Source organism: Hesperophylax consimilis, chromosome 15 (genome assembly GCF_061612785.1).
Source record: "Hesperophylax consimilis isolate HC1 chromosome 15, BYU_Hcon_1.0, whole genome shotgun sequence".
Classification (NCBI taxonomy): Eukaryota; Metazoa; Arthropoda; class Insecta; order Trichoptera; family Limnephilidae; genus Hesperophylax; species Hesperophylax consimilis.
Window position 1 is genome coordinate 21,012,249 of NC_142850.1, and position 6,073 is coordinate 21,018,321.

The window sequence follows — 6,073 nt, forward strand, 5'->3', positions numbered from 1 at the left end:
TTGAGTATACAGTGGTACCGTTTTGTACCGTTTGTAATAACAGAGAGGAGAGATTGCATGTTAACGTGACGAATCGCGTCATTATATTCATCTTTACCCCCTACGCCCCTTTTGTACGTGATGTACGTCAGCTACGCAATAGGGTGGATCGCCATTGTATGGAAATTTTTTTTTTATATAAATCAGATTTCGCGGGGTGCGGAATAGACGCTCTAGGTACATACAATTAAGCATCCAAAATATCAATTTAAAATTTTGATAACAAGTACTGCCCCAAAGCCGTTGAATTATTTAAAATCTAGTAAAAAATTGTCCCTTTATAAAACATTTTTGTCTCAATATTAATACTTAAATTTTTTCTTTTATATTTCATAATGAATAAAAATTGCCGCGCCTTAAATAATATTAATAAAAAAATGTGATAATATTTATTTTCCTGCGAAAATTTGACAAATTGCTGAGTCCATTTTCGTGCCTCGCTCGCGCACCGCGCATTTCCTCACGCAGTTACGTAGGGCCGCGGGGGTGTTGCATGCGTTATTGCAATCATCAGTAAACAATTGTAATTAGCAGCTAATGTGTTACCAAGTTATGAAGACATGATGAAATATTTTATTCACGTCTCGCAAAGCACAGAAAAACGATTCCAGGATTTGGTAAGAGATACTAGTGAAATTGTTGCTACTAAAATAGAAAATATTTAGAAACGAGCGTCTTTACCAATTGTGGAACATCTCATAATTTTGGTGCGAATAAAGGACTACCATGAAAAATATCGGGCGATTCTTAAACCATGAAAAGGTAGAAAGCATAGTGTGAGTTACCTTAAAAAACTGGATGATTTCAAAAGACGCAGCCAGACGTTATTTGATATCGCTGCTTGCAAATGAGGACCACGCTAGGACCACACTGACTGCCATCAATCAGCCCCATTTTATTCGTGCATTTGCATATCGTTTAACGGTCGAAAGTATAAAACATTAATCATGGAGGATGGATGCAGAAAAGTTGTGAGAGAAAAACATATCAGTCTTTTGAAAGAACCTGGCAAACAATACATTTGCCACATAGGCGTTTAGTTCGGTGATGCTAAAACAATAGGTCAAAAATTGTTTGCATATTTTGTGGCAAAATCCATTGATTTAGCGTGCATTGTAGGCATCGGATGTGACGGAAAAGCAGTTAATAATGGAACTAAGTCTGACATTATTCGATTTCTTGAAGGAAAGCTCTATCGTCCACTTCAGAGGTTGGTCTGTCAGTTACTTGCTAACGAGTTAAGTTTAAGACACCTTTTCGAATACCTTGATGGAACGACAACAGATCCTAGAAGCTTTAGCGGCCAACTAGGAAAGTTACTCAAGAACTGTGAACATCTTCCTGTGATAGAATTTCAAGCAATAGAATGCAACTTACCGGACATTACAAAATCCCGTGACGACCTTAGCACAGACCAGCTTTATTTATTGGAAATGTGCCGAGCAATCGCCAAAAGACAATGTAACGAAAACTTAGCGAAAAGAAACCCGGATAAAATCTGTCATTCGCGTTGGTTAACAACAGCCAATTCTATTCTCCGATTTTACATTTCAACCAAGAATCCGATAGAAAATCAGGTGTTATTGACTGAATTTGTGCTAAGAGTGTATGCTCCGATGTGGTTTAAAATAAAAACACAACCTTCGTGTGTTTACTGGGCAAGACACCTCCACGAAACCATAAAATTGTCTCGTTATCTTCCAGAGCATTTGAAAAAGGTGGTCGATTCCGTAATTCAACGCAACGGGTATTTTGGACACAGCGAAAATATACCTATTAGTATGTTAAACGACGAACGAAAACAAATTAGAGAGTTGGCTCTGAGACGGATTCAAAGTATCCGAGAACTTACGTCAGGGTTCTCTCCAATAAGAGTATTTAAGCTACCTACTTTTAAATTCAACGCAGCAGACTATTTTGACTTGATCTACTGGGAAAAACCATCAGAACCACCTCTTACAAAACTGATATCTAGCGAGACAATAATTGATGCCATTGCAGACCACGAAATTATCGAATCCAACATTTTGTATAGGTTCCGATTGATGCCCTGTCACACGCAATCCACGGAAAGATGCATCAAAATGGTAACGGCATCATGTTCTACTCTTTGCGGACCTGAAAGACGTGAAGGGTGGATACAAAACAAGCTAGAATCTTGTCGTATAATGCCAGTATTCAATTCGAAGAAGGACTCTAAAACACAATAACTTTTATGATTTTTGACTTTATTTTTTAACATTGTTTGTGATTTTTTTGTGTAGCAATGGTACTTTTATTGTTTCTTGATTAGTAGATAATATTATTAGTAAATGAAATGTTAATTTTTTTTATATTTAACTACTTTTATTGAGCAAAGATTAAACCCTTCTTTTTCTAGTTTCTCGCTGTTTTTTTTAAATTTGAATTGACTTGGGGCAGTACTTGCACTCGAAATATCTTAATGCTGTCATAACGACTTTTAAAGGTATCCCCATAGAGCATCCATTCCACACCCCGCTGCTAAGAAAAACACAAAAACAAAAAATCGATCCACCCTACTACGCAACTGTTCAATAGCTTTTACGTTTGCATCATAAATAGATAAAAAGCCTTCATTGAGGTTAATATAATTTTACAATATAAGTTCTTGGAAAAACGTTTGAATTTCCATTATACAGGTACTTAATCTTTACTCATACTTAATTTTGAATTTGCCGCAATTTTTTTTACGTTATTTTTAGCATAGTGATGGGGATTTTTGTTTAGTTCTTAGAGCATAATCGAAGTGTTCGACATCTTTTCGAACTATTTGAAATTATATCGAAATATTTTGTGGTTCCTGTATGGACACGATGATCATTTCGAAATAAAAATCAATTCTAAAATAATGTTTCGAATGTTACTTATCCATTTCAACCCGTTTTTCCTTCCTACAATTTTTTGATGATTAAAAACCACATTCACAATAGTTTTTTATACAATGCAATTTTGGTCTTGGGAGAACTCCTCTCGGAATTAAAATTATAAAATGTCGATGGGAAAAAATTACGTCTTCGTTGTCCGAAAACTTGTGAATTTTAATCACATTTTGAATTGGTTTTGTGGTACTTACAACTTTTTTCGGTTTGATCTTTCGTTTTCCAGTAGGTAAATTGAGAGAAATTGGAATTTTTATGTTAAATTCGATAAAAATCACTTGCTAAGGGTTAAGATCAACTTTTTAATGAATTTTTTAGGGGCTTAAAAATGGAAAAAATACACATATGTACATATATTTATGTTCTACATGTGATGTACATTCACCAATTTCCCATTTGTACTGTGAGTTTTCAGACACCGTGTATATTATAATCAGGTCAAGCAGCTTCCGTTTTTAAATTGTTATTTAATTCTTTTTACACTAGCTTCATTAAAAAAATAATTTCCCTCATGGCCTGTGTCATCTTCGGGGATGCTGTATGGAGGGTCTTTTTAAGGAAATAAAGGAAAGGAAACAGATATGGGTTAGTAGGTCACCAGGTAATAAGTGGGGGGTCACCAGGTAATATCTGGAGGTCTGTGTCCTGTCGGAGGGGTCAAAGGGTCCCCCTCAACCAATGTATACCGACACGGCCTGCCACGCTGTAGGTGGGCAGATGCATCCGCTGCTAAAACCTAGACAAACCTAACCCCATGAACCCGGGCATCCCGGCTAAGTCACAAAAAGTAGCAAACCACTTGGGGTGACCTATGGCAGAGCTCTTGGTTATCCAATAAATAGTTTCCAGGGTGGCGGTACCTATACCTGAGTCCCAAATTACCGCACTGTCCAGAGCCAACAGGATTATAGCATCCCCAGTTTGGGCTAAATATAGTGACAAGGAGAATATTGGAATAGGAAAGTTAGGAAGTGCATTTTAACTCTAAATCTTGAAAGACTATTGGTAGACCGATCAGTGGCTGAATTGGCATCACGTTTGGGTCCCACCCAGGCGCGGTGTGTTGAATTCCTCGGCTGGCTAAGTCCTCCATCACAGTACAGTTAGATAATAATGAGAAGTATTTCATTTTCCGGATATGGAAAATAATGCATTTAAATAGTAACTTCGTTCAAATTAAAATCGTTTGTCACTTGGCGGCCATTGTTATTGATGTGAATTTTTAAGGTTGGTTAAGAAAAGTTGTCAAATTATAAGTTTTTTTTAACAATATACATACCTGTTAAAATGCACCATTTTCGGTTACTGAAATAGTCCCACTTTTTTGTATAGCAGATATTTATTTGACTGCTTGTCTACCATGTCTACAATATGATTTGCTTGGCAAGGTATCTCAAAGATTAGAACCAATGAAAACAAAATCATACATGAATAAAGTTTATTCAGAAAAATTAGAATACATATTCTTTCATATCATGATACATCTTTTCTCTTATTTGATTTCATAAAATTGCTTGGGCAGGTATCTTATCATGTATCTTACAACTTCTAAAGGGAGTGTTGCTTAGTTAAAGTCTATGTTATATTATTATTCAATTTCAAAGTGCCAAAACTGCAGACCTAAATAATAATAATGTATGCAAATAAAACATTTATAAATATTATAAACCACAACAGACATAATAATGACTACATTCATAAACTGGGTGACTTCATAGACTCAGTTATAAAATATGTTATAATAAAGAAACGAAAATTAATAGAATGCAATAAAAACAAAATGGCACACATATTTTGGCACTATGTAATTCACGCTATGGTCTTTTTTTTTTTTTTCGAAAATAGGGTTCTCTGTTGAGGTACATAACATTTTGTGTTCACGCGGAAGGTGAATTTCTACAACTTATACTTAAATACACCTCTAGTAGTTTTCATAAGCTCTCATTGACAATACAGCCCCTCCTCATTCCTTCTCTCACAGCCACGGCCCGTCTTCTCACTTGCACAAACGCAGACGTACTTCATGTAACCAATGTTATATAAGCCACTTAGATTTTAAGTAGTAAATGGTAAACATCCATATAATTAATTATAAGAAGGATATCTTACAGGAGAGCTACAATACTTTATATAACACACAACACAATAAACTCGAGAGCAGAAAACAAACAAATAAATACCATGTATAAAAAAAAAACTGTCATAACTGTTTATTATTGGTAAGTATAAACATAAACACTGGGACACAATATGCGTGTGTACACTTCTTGTCAAACATATTATTAACATCTGATTTGCATTTTATTATTTTAAGATTTATCATCATGAATGATTGGATCGCATTGCATTGGGGTTATTATCTTGATAAGAATGCCTGATGTAGACGGTTGTAGGAATGACGTGCTAGGGTCTATTGTACATATATCCAATCTATCTCTAAAAGTTATAAATTGTTGTTGGCAATGTCGACCTTGATGCAATCATTAGTCAATTTCTGTTGGGTGGAGACCTTTTTGCATTCATTAGTCAACAGCCGCTTAGTGGATAAAATTAATTCAATAGCAGCCAGGTGAAACCTAGTTCCATTAATTAGTTGATAGCCGCTAGGGGAAGACCTAGTTGCATCAAATAGTCAATAGTGTGTGGAAGAAGGTGAAAGAGGGAATAAAACAGCAACTGGAAGCAAACACAATGCGGCCTAAACTAGACAAAGAACTATCTCACTTGCTGCCCCACAATCATTATGTGTAATGTGTGTGCATTCCGCTAGGTGGTATAGGTTCGGTTTACGGAGATAGCTGAAAACTGTCGAGGGGCCTCAAGCTCAGGCTGGCATTTACTCGGTTGACTGCAGTATAGGCTAACCACCTGTGGCTTCCTAGATATACAGGGTGTATCGGCACGTACCCGACAAACTTTAACCAGCTATTCCTTAGCACATTTGGAGTAAAAAATGTTATGGGCACTTTGCTGTCCGGTAACATTTTTTTCAATTAAAAACAAAAAATTATAAAAAAATCCACACTCCGTCACTGTCATTGGCATTGTTTCTCGTGTTCAACAGCTGTTATTAGCAAGTGTGTCAAAAAGCGTGTTCGCTCTTTCATACACACTAAATAATAATAGCTAAAAAT